The 14,641-nt window shown below is 44.2% G+C and overlaps 1 protein-coding gene and 1 long non-coding RNA gene across 6 annotated transcripts in view; one reads left to right on the top strand and one right to left on the bottom strand.

The window, feature by feature from the left end:
* The window catches only part of LOC102774278, an 18,334-nt gene extending 5,413 nt beyond the window's left edge, over positions 1-12,921 (top strand). The window contains exons 2-4 of one of the 3 annotated variants that reach the window (XR_435576.2): positions 11,324-11,534; positions 12,508-12,652; positions 12,771-12,921. This is a non-coding gene — a long non-coding RNA (uncharacterized LOC102774278). Of the gene's footprint in view, positions 1-11,323; positions 11,535-12,504; positions 12,653-12,770 lie in introns of all 3 variants that reach the window. The other 2 variants (XR_435577.2, XR_001513538.1) reach the window with 2 other exon arrangements.
* The window catches only part of DLGAP1 (discs large homolog associated protein 1), a 521,097-nt gene that overhangs the window by 53,444 nt on the left and 453,012 nt on the right, over positions 1-14,641 (bottom strand). The gene's annotated exons all lie outside the window — the stretch shown is intronic.

Here is a 14,641-nt window from a genome sequence, read left to right as displayed (position 1 = left end):
CAGGGGAGCCAAACCTAGGTTTGAAATAAATGACTCTTTGCTTTTGCATCGGACTCGCTGGCTCCCTGGTGGGCTCTTGGGAATCTTGAAATCTGGGCACAACACCTTCCAGGGCTCTTTCAGAGGCAGCTCTGGTCCTGAATGGAGCCCTGTTCCAACCAAGCCCACACAGAGGGTGGCAGATGGCGCTGGTCTTGGCATTGTGGGTGGGCAAGGTTTCTATAGCTTTTAAGGAAAAGAGGAATCTAAGATCAGATCTCATAATCCTTCTCACATGTCTCTTTCCTTGACCTCATTGGAGTTTTGGATGTTTATTGGTTTATCTCTATCAGAAACATCCACTATGGTTTTTGTTATAACGGTCATCGGAGCACTAGCGGGGGATTTTAACTGGCCTCTTCCCACAGAGTGGACCCTTCTCTATACAAATTAGAGAACGGGGGAGTGTGATGTGTTCTTAAAAACACTTCATATTTGCAAGGTTGTGTGCGTGTGTTTGAACACATCCTTTCCATCACTGCCTTCCTCATCCTTATTCCCTATCCTCAAGCTATAGTCTGACTTGACAGTGCAGTCCATAAATCAACATTCTTTCCTTGGCCACCATAATTTGCAGTGACAGGAGGGTGGCCCATGCTAGGTCCAGGCTGGGCGCAGCACTAACCTGACGTAGCTCAGGACACTCACCTAAAGGTTTATCTGCTGCGGCACTCATCATTCATTAGCACGTTGCCTACAGACAGTTTGAACATCACTTTCAAAACACACCTATAGCCCGAATTAAAGAACAAACTAAGAATAAGCTATAAGTAGACTGAGCACTAGCAATTTTTATTACCTAAAGCAAGCCAGGCACTGTCTCCGGGTGCGGGTGACATTCTACTTCCCAAAAGGAACCATGGTTCCTTAGAAAGTAAAGGCAATACAAAGTGAGTATTTTGGATTTTTGCTGTCAGAGGTGAAAGATTTTAAGTACCACCTCTTTGAAAAAGCAACTATAACCCCTGCAAATGTACCAAGTTCAGCATATGTTAAAATATTCTGCGTTGTATGTTTGGGACTGAGGTTGGAAATTTATGCTCATGTTTTGGGGTTGGGTTATGATTGTGATTGTGATTCATAATCATGATTGTGATAGGACTGCTTGAGTGTAGGAATGCGGAAAGACTAGACTAGGAATCGAAATGAACTACCAATCAAGGGTGGGGAACTGGATCACCAGGAAGGGAGGCACGTGATGGTGCTGCTCAAAGGTTCGGCCTGTTTGCAGTTGCTGATAACCTTGTCAGGTCTCCAGATACAGGCAAGTCTTGTCACCCTGCAGCACCTGGCTGAGAAGTAATAAAAAACAGTTGCCTTATCTTCTAAGGATGGAATTAACCCAACCGCAGCCCATGGTAATGAGAGTAAACTGAAATTGCTTGCCACTTACCAAAAAAGGGGGAGGGAGAAAGAAAGGAAAAAGGCTTAAAGCAGGAAATTGTGTTTGTCCCTTTCTCTCTCTGGATTAAAAAAAAAAAAAAAAAAAAAAAGGCGAAAAAAAACCAAAATTTTTAGAAGGGGGAAAAAGAAGCGAATACTTGGCTTGAAAACTTCCAGCACAGAAAGAGGACAATATGGTAAGTTAACATTCTTGCAACACCTATGTAAAAAAAAAAAAAAAAAAAAAAAAAGTGAGCAAAACAGCCAGAAGTTTTGCAAGGAGTGAGAAAAACAGCCTGGCCCGGGGCTGCCCTCTCCCCGGGGGGACCGGGCTGCTGACAGCTCAGTCCCACGTGACGGTCTAGAAAAGCTCAGGCTGATGAAAATCCAAGAAAGCTTCTTAGGAGCTTTCCTTCTAAATGTAAATGACTGACTCAGTGCTTTGCTAAGCGGGGAAGGAAGTCACCGTCCCACCGAGTGACTCATTCCGGGCTGATAGTTCAGGCTGTTGGAGAAAAAAATTTTCGCAAAAGCAGCAACAAATCTGCTCTAAATACTAGCACAGTAAGGAAATTCCTCTCTCTCGGGCTGAATGCCATCCACACAAAAGAGCTCCTGTTGACATCTCATTTACAATCTCCCCCAGGACACAGACAAGACCATTTCAATAACCCCGGCTCAGAAACACCCATTGTTCCAAATCTTCAACCAGCGACGGGCTACCAGCACTCCCTATTGTTGTGTAAAAGAAAGGATTTAGAAGGAGAAGGGTGGGCACTGTGGAAGCTCTGAGCAGAGGAAGGAAAAAAACTCCCTTTGACCCAGCGCTGTCAGAGGGCGTGCGTGAAGAATAAAGTTAATGGATTTCCATTTTTATAAGAACTGCACAAGCAATGTCTGTGATGTCCCTGCAACTAGTGATTGGGAATTCTGAATTTGATGCCAATACTATGTGTTCTGAAGCTCACTCCTGCCAACATGCTAGTAAACCAAAAGCCAAAATACTCAGCCTCACAAAAGCCGTGAGAGCAGGCAGAGCGAAAGCCCAGGTGAGTCTTTGATCTGGGCTGTTTCTCCGGGATGTCTAGCTTGACTGTCCTTTCCGAGGAGAATTTTCGGGCTCAGCCTTAGAGCCCACACCTGTCCATAAGGATTTCGTCCTTCCCATCTCCACCAATTTGCTTCTTCTGTTAGACAAGCGTGACCACTTCCTGGAGTTATATAATGTAGCCTTTAGGTGGTTTTTCTTCAGATGCGCCACAAATGAAGGGGCACATTTGTGTTTACCAAAAATGGGCATTTCTCAAATGCTCAGGGTCTTTGACCTCCTAATAGATCTTTTAGTTAATGTTCTCCTTCTCGGCAAATGACCCCTTTGTCCAGAATTTAAGCCAAAATTCTGAGCAGTGTCTCTACTTTCTTTGGTTCTTTCTCTCCGAGCTCTTAAGTCCCTCTGGAATCATTCCACATCCTTCTAGCCACCTTTCTGCTTCCTTAAGTCCTATTATCTCCTTGCTGGAGGATCACAGAGACTGCCTAACTCAAGGTTTCTCAAACTGCTAGTTGTGACTTAATAATGGGTCCTGGGATAATTGAGGTGGGTTATGCAGTTTCACCATTCAAAGAGTGAAATAGATTAGAAAATGCCATTAGAAAATGCACCCAACAAGGGAGAAGTATTGTTTTGTGAAGCGTGCTTCAGTTTGTGTGTGTGTCCAGATGTGTGTGCATTCTGCAGTTTGTCTGTCAAAATATTTTGAGCGATACTTTCCTAATTGGTCTCCCTGGGTCTGTCTCGTCCCTGCTTCCACACTGTTGTACACACTTAAGGCAAGAGTTGGAGATACGAAACAGACCCTGTCACTCTCCAGCTGACAGACCTACCCTCAGGGTAAAGTCTCAAATTGAAGGCTTTGGAGATTCTGAATAGCTTGCTTCCCACTCGTGGTCTCAGAAATCTACATGCCCCTGCCCACTTTTACTTTTAGTTGTTAAGACCATCAAGCTCCATTTGTAAATGGAGTAAGTCCTTTCTTCCTCTTTCTCCTTCAGGTATCAGCTTAGGTGTCACCTCTTCCAGGCAGACTTCTGGAATGTCCTTCCAAATGCCTCTACTAGACCTCATTAGAATACAGCGCTTTTATTTGACAGAGCACTTACTACACTGTAATTATCTTCTCAATTCCCTACTAGACCGGAAGCTCCCAATGAGCGTTTGGTAAATATTTTGTTGGGTAATTATTGTGCAGTGAATGGTTCACAGTTTACACAGTTTACATTTCCTTTCTTTATATAAATCTGAATACCCATTATAAAGTATCTTATCTCTGCTTCTCTACGCGTTAGTTTTTATTATCTTACACTTCAGTATCTCCTGTCCACTTGCTTTTTCAAACACAACCTAATGGATTTAAAAATTCGCTGAACTCTTAGAAATCAGAATAATAAGATTTGGAGGAAGCTGTTGGGCTTCGGGCTGGTCCCTCACGCTCTCTGAATCTCAGATCATTCATGTGCAGAAGGGATCACTGTGCAATGATCTCTCAACTCTCCTCCAGTCTGCCACTCTGAATCTCTGGCTTGAGCTTTCTCTTTTTAGCCCAGAAAGGCTAACTGAGTTTTCCCAAGGTTACACAGCTTTTTAGTGCTAAGATATTCTTAGCCTTTCTATAGGTTTGTAACAAGCTGCACACAAGAAACATAACTTTTTCCAGAAACTGGCAGTGCCACTGAATTTGTGGGAAAAATAATCATAAAATTAAATAAAAGAGAACTTAAAAAAACACACAAAAAAACCAACACCCAGAATGGATTCCTGCCTAGGCAGGTCCTGACACTTTTTAAAACAGTCTTGCTATTGTCTGTTACTAAATGGAGAGATGTTCAGATTTCCTTTTTAAATTGGAAGTGAAAAATTAAAGAATTCTGTACATCCTGACCCCTTGAAGTGGGGAGGCACAATGGGCAGACACAGCCTTCCCGAAGGTGCCAACAGAAACGTCCACATACCTTTCTGAGTGCGAGGCCCTGGGGCCCTGGCCTGGAACCACTCTCAGCTAAAGCTGTGCCTTACCAAGAAGAGACTTGGCCTCAGTTCATGTAACCCCCCTCCCATCCTTCCCCTGCCAGAAGTCAAGGCCCCGCTTTTCCTCATTTACTTACGTTACAGAGTTTGGGTTGGATGATCTGCTCTGTAAAGCAGAGTCAACAGAAAGACACCCCTTTGGGAGAAAAAAAACCTAATACAGTGATATTACTTTTATTTTTCCTAATGTAAGATGTTGCACCCTATAACTTAAGCCAGTGTTTAATTTGTTGCTTTTTTTCCCCTCTAAAAAGACCAGTAGTAGTTTGCCTTTGATTGACACAAAATTATAAGAAGAAATGGACTTTGAAGTGCATTCTTACAAAGAAAAAGGAAAGTCACTTACTACTCTAACTCCATATAAAACTACTATGCACATGAGGACCAACTTTGACATCAGATAGTTATAGCCCAGTGATGAGCTTATAGATGACTTTTATTTTATTCTTTAGGCTTCTCTGATTTTTCCAATTAGAAAAATGAGCACACATTACTACTCTAATCATAAAAAGGTGCAAACATTAGAATAAAAATTAGATATACTATTATATTTTCACTGCTATGACAATTGACTAAATTTTATTTTTACCATATATTTTGCTGTATATTTGCCTCTACTTAACCATTATATATATATATATATATATATATATATACACACACACACACACACACACACACACACACATATACACATATATACTAGTGTGAGAGGAAGGGAGAGGGAGAGAGAGAAATATTGATGAGAGAGACACAGATTGTCTGCCTCCTGCATACCCCTTACTTGGGATGGAACCTGCAGCCTGGGCATGTGCCCTGATAGGGAATCTAACTGGCGATCTCTCATTGCATGGGATGATGCTCAGCCAACTGAACCACACCAGCCAGGGCTAACCATTTGTTTTTGAAGAAAATTTTATGATTGCCAAATTTAAAAAAAAGAAGAATAATGAAAACTTCACATTGTTTGATGTTTCACTCTTTAACCCTTAAGGAACACTAACCCATAAGACACAGACAAACACTGGCATGTGACTTCTTTACCACCTGGCTGTAGCCTATTTCATTTGCCTCTCCTGACATTTTCACACCTAATGACTTATCAGTTGGAGAATGCCATCCTTTCCATGCCTTTGTGCCTGTGGGACACGTTGTTTGTTTTCTGATAACCTCCCTCCTTGCCAACAGGAGGACCCCAGTGCTGTGGACTTCTGCACGCAGCCATGACTTTTGGGAGAGGTGAGCACCTCCCTAGATTTGGAGGCTGAATCTTCATTGGTCTGTAGGACGAAGGGATGAGAAGGGAAGTCTGGTGGGAATGCCTTTGGGCAGAGGTTTACCTCCCTATTTACAGTGACACCATCAGGGACATCCCTTTCTTCCTCGGGACATTGTCATCAGCAAGAGATACTCTGAACTGTGTGGCTGCCATCTGGGGACCACAAGGAGCATTTGCCTGAGGAGACAAACGCACGCTGATCTGCACAGGTGAAAAGACGGCAAAGAGCTGGGTTTGACACATTCGTTGGCTGCCCTTCCAATGGCTGGCTATTTTTTGAAAAAATAAATGCCTTTACCAGCTAAGTCACTTTGGCTTTTTAATGGATATTTTTATTAAGTTTTTAGAGAGAGAGGAAGGGGAAGAGAGAGAGAGAGACATGGATTGGTTGCAACCTGGGCATAGGCCCTGACTGGGAATTGAACTGGCGACCTTTGGTGCACAGGATGATGCTCGACCAACTGAGCCACACTGGCCAGGGCACTTTGGTGTTATTTTTAAAATTTTGTTTATTTGCTTACTTATTTGTTTGGCTAGGCACTTATGTGGTGTCTTTCTATATACTCAGTGTCCTTCTTTTCTTGGAAAACTGTTCACTCATAGAATTTCCCTTCAGCACTGCGCCGCCTCTGAGTCTGGATATGATATTCTCTTTACTCCTAGTTGTAGAATTTCCACTCAGCCAGCCCTCCTGTGGCTCTGGACGTTGTCCTTTCCCTGGATAGAGCTTAATTTGACTTAGTTGTTCCAGGCAGCAATCTCTGGTGTAAAAAATAAATGCCTTTACCAGCTCTCCCCACTTTGGCTTTTTAATGGATATTTTTATTAAGTTTTTAGAGAGAGAGGAAGGGGAAGAGAGAGAGAGACATGGATTGGTTGCAACCTGGGCATAGGCCCTGACTGAGAATTGAACTGGCGACCTTTTGGTGCACAGGATGATGCTCGACCAACTGAGCCACACTGGCCAGGGCACTTTGGTGTTATTTTTAAAACTTTGTTTATTTGCTTACTTATTTGTTTGGCTAGGCACTTATGTGGTGTCTTTCTATATACTCAGTGTCCTTCTTTTCTTGGAAAACTGTTCACTCATCAAGAGTCACTTAATTTGGTCCATTAGCACTTCCTACTTACGTTTATTACAGAACTCATCACACTTGGCTGGTTCTGGTCCTATTTACTCTAGTGCTCTCAGTGACCAGAGGTAGATTTTTGTTCACGACTCTATGTACTCGTTGGATTAAACGATTCTGTGTGGCAGATTCTATCACACAAGGCAGTGCTTTTCAACTGCTGTGCTGCAAGAATTTTTTAAAACATGCAATACCGGACTATTTAGCTAGGGCACTGACCTCTTTTACCTTAAAGTGTCAAATAAAACAACGACAACAGCCAACACAATAATAGCCCTCTGGTGTGAGTGATTAAAAATTATACATTTTGGGGGGGTCAGATTGGCAAAAATATAACATATTTGTTGGTGTGCTGCAGAATTTTAGTAATTAGTTTATGTGGGCCGTGAGATGGAAAAGGTTGAAAAGCACTGACCCAAGAGAATGAAAGCGGTCTGGGGAAATTGGGACTGAGCTAGTGGGGAGAGCAGGGTGGCAGCACATCTCTGATTGCCGATGGCAAGAAAGACTGGAGAAATGTGACCTCCTCCCAGCTGTGCCAGGGCTGCCTCTGAACACTACAGAGGCAACACGTGTGAAAGCCCCTTGTAAACTCTGTGCAGATGTGACAGTAGGACCGGCCCCAGCAGTAGCAGTGCTTGTTGTTTCTTTTCCCGGAGCCAGCTGAGTCATTTTTCCAAACCACAATTCTTCCTGGAGCAACATCAATTGACTTGGCCTTTGGCTGATATTGAGTTGGGACTCTGGGAATACTACAAACTATTTTCCAAAATTTGCATAAAACTGCAAATTTTAGGCTAAATGGGAGGGGGAAAGATGCTTTAAAAATTAATTGGACCAAAGGGAATGGTCTCTAATCAAATTGCCAACTCCCCCTCCCAACTGGCCCCAAAACACTCATCATATTTGATATGAAAGTAATCTGATGACAAATAGGTGCATTAAAAAGAACCAATTCTTCCAATATAGTTGAGGATGCTGCTAAGTGGATTTTAAAAGCGACTGGAGTCAAACGGAACTCGAAGAGGAGACAGAAAAGAATTTTTAAGTGGTGCATAAATAGAACGGATAATTTTGGTGGTTTGGAGAAAATGGGTAGGAAACTGGGACTGGAGGGTCTAATGTTAGCACAGTAAGCGCCAGTTATCAGAGGTCTCTATTTTCTTGAACAGAAGTGTGCTCCTGTATCTGGGGTGCGGGGTGGTGGTGGGGAGAGGGAGCCAGCGGGAGGGAAGACGGGTCATAGGTGAACAATCTCTTGGATGCGCTGGAGGATTGGCCTTGGAAATTCCACGGGAGGAGAGAAGAAAGCCTCAAGGAGATCTTGGCGGGTGGGAGGAGGTTGGAGCAGAGATAGCAAGTCTGGGCAATAGAAAAAGGGAGGCAAAGGGGAAGGGAAAGCCAAGAAAACATTTTTCAATGCTTTGTCTGAGGCACAGGCAGCCCTGAGCACAGCTGTGAGGAGGTCACCTCTCTCCAGTCTTTCTTGCTATCGGCAATCAGAGATTTGCTGCCAACCAGCTCTTCCCTGCTTGCTCAGTCCCAATTTCCCCCGATCACTTTCGTTCCCTTAGGTATTTGCTCTTTGAAAGGTAAAAATATAGCAAGTCTGACAGAGGAATGCACTGAGGGATGGGGGTGAGGATTGCATATTTAAAAGAATTCTTGTAAACATTCCTTTCTTTCAAGCATGTATTTTAAAAGGAGGTCTCTGTAAAGCCTGCCTTCATTCAAGGGAGCATCTGAAATAGGGTATTTCTGATATTGCTAATAGACCTATAGTGGTAGCAAACACATTTCCAAGGCTCTCAAATTATAATTAAGTCTAGAAAGAACTGATTTTTTTTAAAAGAACAGTTTATTGATTTTTAGAGAGAGAGAGAGGAAGGGAGCAGGAGAGAGAAACATCTGTGTGAGAGGGTAACATGGATGGGCTGTCTCCTGCATGCCCCTTACAGGGGATTCAGCCTGCACCCCAGGCATGTGCCCTTGACCCCGGAATTGAACCAGCACCTTTTGGTGCATGGGATGACGCCCAACCGACTGAGCCACACCAGCCAGGGCAGAGCTGAATTTTATACTTTATCTGTTACAGGCCTGGAATTGTGCTAAGTGCTTGATTATTATTATTATTATTATTTTACATAGATATGCTCTTCATTCCATTTTACAGATATGGAGCTGGAGGTCAAGTTCAGAGAGGCTGGTACCTGCCAGTGGCAGATGGCAATGATCAAAGCTGACTGCAGCAATATCTTCCATATGACATGTGCTTATAGAATAGGGGGCAGTGAACTTTTCTATCAAAAGCCATATATATTTTAGGCTTTGCGAACCAGGCCATCTGTGTCCCAAACACTTAGCTCTGCCATTGTGGCAGAGATGTATGTGAATGAACAGGGTGGCTGTCTTGAAGAGGTGAGCCAGATTGCACAGGAGAGCGGTTTGCTAAGCCCACTCTCCAACATCGCTACTTCCTGTCGGGAGGTGGAGTCTAATTCCCCTCTCCTCAAACTCGGGGAAATGTGATTTGCCTGGGACTGAGAGAATGTGAAGGAAGTGACACTGCATGACCTCTGAGGCTAAAGGGGTGATGCAATGTCTACCTTACTCTCGGCTTGGAGCCCTGAGCGACCACCACAGCAGTACAGTTGTCCTGAGGCCCCATGCTGTAAGCAGGTCATGCTAGCCATGTGCAAAGACGGAGAAGTGCTGAGGCTGTAAGAAGAGGGGGTTGCTCAGCCAGCCCCCAGTTTTAGCGCTTCCCCTGACTGCAAGCCCTGGAGAGATGCTGAGCCACAATCAGCCAGTGGACGCTCCTCCAAACTCCTGCCCCATAGAAACGGAGGAATAATATGATGATTCTGTTGTTTTAAGACACACAGAACATTGCTCCCAAACTGGTGTGTGGCAGATACGGGATGCAAACTGAGGCTGGCCTGACCTCAACCATGTATTCTTTCTATTACATGATTGCTTCCAGCAGAGGTTGTATTTTTTTTTAAACTGCTAAAATATACGTAACAAAATTTACTGTGTTAACTATTAGAAAATGTACAGCTCAATAAGTACAGTTACATTGCTGTGCAGCCAAGTCTCCAGAATTCTTTTGAGGACTCCAGCCTCTAGCACCACCATTCTCCTTTCTGTCTCTATGAATTTGATGACTCTAGGTCCTTGTGCACGTGTCCTTGTGACTGGCTCATTGCACTTAGTGTGAGTGTGTGTGTGTTTCTGTGTTTATGTATTTTAAGCCCGTGTTGGTTAGCGAGCCTGACCAGTGCGTAGCAAAGGTTTGTCAAGGGAAAACATCAGAGCTTCCAGGCCCTATAAGTCACAGACGCAGCACGTCCCAGGAAGGACCTTGCCCTCACTCTCACAATGACAACTCACAGTGTCCTGCCTCCACAGGGCTTTGAAGAAAAAGGAACCCCTGCATCAAGAATAAGATAAGGCTGTTGGATTTGTTTCAGCTTGCGCGCTGTTTCACTTCCCTCTCAGAGCCATGCCCTGAGAATGAAATCATTTTCTCTCACGCGGCCCTTGCAAAGAGCATCCAACACAAACACTCGCTGTCTGCTTCCTTATTTCCTCTCTGCCGAGGGTGTGCACTGAGTTGGTGGAATTTCTGTGGCTGGCTGTGAATTATATATCGAGCCAAAAATCCTGCAGGCACTCAGCTCAAATGCTACTACTTGCTTACGCAGATGAAGATGGAACCTTTGGGAGTTTCCTTGACCTTCTCTGCCTTCCCTTGTGCCTAACCTAAGACCAAAAGGCCGAGGTCACACTTATTTTTTAAATATATTTTTATTGAATTCAGAGAGGAATGGAGTGGGATAGAGAAATAGAAACATCAATGATGTGTGATCTCTGAGTCCGTGCCCTGTTTATAACACGGCGTGCTAACTTCGCTTCTGTGAGAGAGCTGTGGAGAGGTTAAGTGAAATAATATATGTCAAGGTCCTAGCACAGGACCCAGAACAAAGTAAATGCTTAGAGGTATCATTACTACCTAGAGGCCCTGTGCACGAAATTCGTACAAGAGTAGGCCCTCGCAGCCGCCCGGGCTTCATCCGGAAAGTCGTCCGGAAGGTTGTCCAGATAGTCGTTCTGCTGTTTGGCTGTCTGGTCTAATTACCATATTACACTTTTATTATTATAGATTATTATTATAGATTGTCATTAATTGTAGTTAGCATTATTAAATTGCAATTAAAAGCTATTATTTGCACCATCTTTGATATTCACCGTCTCCTATTTCCAGGCTTCACATAAATAAGGTATCCAATAACACATTCAATCTATTTTAAGTTCTGCTAATAACATCTCTTGTTGAAGTTCTTCAATGCTCTGCGAACAGTGGAAGTCCCCTATAACAGGGGGGCCTTTCTTTTTGCTGCCCAGCTGATGGAACTTTTCCCAGCAGCCGGAGGGCATGGTCCGGCCTCAGCGAGGATGCTCCCATTCCCCCTGGCTGCCTGCATTCCCTGACCCATCTGGTCAGACCTGGTATTTTTCCTCCCTCCTCCTGGGCAGCTTCCATGTCACCCAGACAGCTGCTGCCACATCCCGTTGCTTCAGAAGTGGAAGGAAGGCGCATTTCGGACCTTTCCGGGTGAATGACAGCATTTGAGATGAGATGAATGAAATGCCACTGCTGAGGGAAAACCAGACTTCCCCCAGTCACCTCTGCTCCACCTTCCTCGTGACACACAGAACCAGCCTGACCGATGTCAGTCCCTGCCTTCTGGTCTGGCAGCCTCTTTGGGAGACAGTGGGCGCTGGTGACGTGGGTGTGAACTGTCCCTTCGTGAGGGTGGCTTTGAGGCACCCTGCCACTGAGTGAGCCTGCATGCAGCTGGCCACTTTGTCCTTGGCTGTGCCCCCGAGCCTTCCAGTGCTCTGTGTACATCACGGGGCATCTGCTCCAGGGCCAGAGGAGGTATTATTCCAGGTCACCCATGGGTGCTGCAGGGATTTTCCTCAGCCACCACATGATGACTGAGTGAGAGCATTCCAGGAAACCAGAAGGGCTGCTCGAGCCTCTGGAATGTCAAAGGAAACTGCTTGGCAAGGCTGCCGGCCCTTTTCTGCTGTGTCATTTTGTCTGAGCCGCGCTCCCCTATGTGGCTGCATGCTCACTTCCCGCTGAATCCCACCAACTTTAACCTTTTTTTTTTTTTAAAATATATTTTATTGATTTTTTACAGAGAGGAAGGGAGAGAGAGATAGAGAGTTAGAAACATCGATGAGCGAGAAACATTGATCAGCTGCCTCCTGCACATCTCCCACTGGGGATGTGGCCGCAACACAGGTACATGCCCTTGACCGGAATCGAACCTGGGACCTTTCAGTCCGCAGGCCCATGCTCTATCCACTGAGCCAAACCGGTTTCAGCCCACCAACTTTAACCTTTACCTTCCTTACAAGGGAGAGTCTATTTTCTCCCTTCCACAGAAACTTTAATTTTTTAAGATTCAAGATGTCCCCTAAGGTCATGATAAAGACTATTTACAAGAACAGGGGAAACTCACAGATGAAGAATACCCACTCCCTTTTAATTCAAATGTATTCTGTTTAACTAGCAGGAGGGACTGGTTGTATTACATCTGATTGAGGCCATATGCACCCAAGGGTACTGGTTATGGACTCAATGTTTGTGTCCCCACAAAATGCGTATATTGAAGCCCCAACTCCCAATGTGATGTTGTTTGAAGATGGGGCCTTTGGGAGGTGAGTAGGTTCAGATGAGGTCATGAGGGTGGGGTCCCCATGATGGGATTAGTGCCCTTAGAAGAAGAGATACCAGATCTCTCTGATTCTGTCTCTTTGTCTGTTTCTCCCCATGTAGAAAGGCCACGTGAGAACATAATAGGAAGGCAGCCATCTGCAACTGAAGACAAAGACAAAAGCTCTCACCACACATCTAACCTGCTGGCACTTAGATCTTGGACTTCCCAGCCTCCAGAATTGTGAGAAATAAATGTCTGTTTTTTAAGCTACCCAGTTTCTGCTATTTTGTTATAGCAGCACAAGCAGACTCGGCAATACCTCAGGAGCAAAAGAAACAACTCCAGCCCTAACTGGTTTGGCTCAGTGGATAGAGCGTCGGGCTGAGGACTGAAGGGTCCCAGGTTCGATTCCCGTCAAGGGCATGTATCTTGGTTGCGGGCACATTCCCAGTAGGGGGTGTGCAGGAAGCAGCTGATCAATGTTTCTCTCTCATCAATGTTTCTAACTCTCTATCCCTCTCCCTTCCTCTCTGTAAAAAATCAATAAAATATATTAAAAGAAAAAAAAGAAACTAAACTCCAAGAAATAGAGCACAAAGACCCAGGCAGCTGTCACTGGGTACTCTTCCTCCTTGCCCTAAAAGACAAGGTAGTGATTTCCCACGGATGCTTCTAGACGCAAAGTCTGGCCACTACACATGGATATGCAAAACGGAAGATCCAAGGCTGAGCCCTGGAATCTGCCAGAGCTGCCTCGCAGAGCCTGGCCCTCCCCGTCAGCGCGTTTCATGGCAGCGATTTCTACCTCCTGTTTCCTGAAGGACATGGCTTTTCATTCCCCTCACTCACAGCAATGCCACATGTAACCCCACAGCAATCCTGCGAGGGCATCAAATAGGTGTTACTATGAGTGTGTCCTCGGCACTGTAGGGGTCACACCTTGGCTTATGAGCTTTTCAAAAGGATAAGGTATCTAAGTCTTGGAAAAGAGACACTGTCATTAAACCATGAATAAATCTGCAAAATCAAAACTAATAAAAATTTAATTAAATGACTAATATTATGTCAGTATCACTTATTGTTAAACTATTAACAAAGTTCCATTACATTTTTATCTTATTTTATTTTTAAATATACCTTTATTGATTTCAGAGAGGAAGGGAGAGGGAGAGAGAGAGAAACATCAATGATGAGAGAGAATCATTGATAGGCTGCCTCCTGCACGTCCCCTCCTGGGGATCAAGCCCACAACCCAGGCATGGGCCCTTGACCAGAATGGAACCTGGGACCTGTTAGTCTGCAGTCTGACGCTCTAGCCACTGAGCCAAGCTGGCTAGGGCTCCATTACATTTTTAAAAAATGTTTTTATTGGTTTTTAGAGAGAGAGAGGTAGTGAGAGGGCTAGAGAGATAAAAATAGTGACAACAGAGAAACATCATGGATTGGTTGCCTCCTGCACGCCCCCTACTGGGTATCAAGTCTGCAACCTGGTCATGTGCCCTGACTGGGAATAGAACTTGCGACCTCTTGGTTCATGGACTGATGCTCAACCACTGAGCCACACCTGACAGGCTGAAAATACTTTGTGGCTTAAAATTTTTTTTATTTTTTATTTTGTGAGGGTTTCCTATATAGGTTTGATTACCAAGGAATCACAGCTAATCAAACTGAGTAAATTTTGCGTACATAAATTTAACTTTAGACAAAAAAATGATAAAAATCTTTCAAAATATTTACAGAAAACACATTTAATGGGGATGTGGATCACTGTACTATGTTGGAAATAATTTAGGGTGGATTTTCTAAAGGAAGCAGCTCCTGCGTTGAGCGTCTGACCCCTGGTGGTCATTGTGCGTCATAGCTACTCATAGAATGGTTGAAGGGTCGGATGGTTGCTTAGGCTTTTATATATATATAGATTTTTTTTTTTGCTTTCAGACTATCATTTTAGGTTGAAAATGTAAAGGCCATTTTCTGAATTTGGGACTCA

This window comes from Myotis davidii, unplaced genomic scaffold (assembly GCF_000327345.1).
Source record: "Myotis davidii unplaced genomic scaffold, ASM32734v1 scaffold96, whole genome shotgun sequence".
In the NCBI taxonomy this organism is placed as follows: Eukaryota; Metazoa; Chordata; class Mammalia; order Chiroptera; family Vespertilionidae; genus Myotis; species Myotis davidii.
The sequence above is the reverse complement of the archived record's forward strand: the minus strand, read 5'-3'. Positions and strand labels throughout refer to the sequence as shown.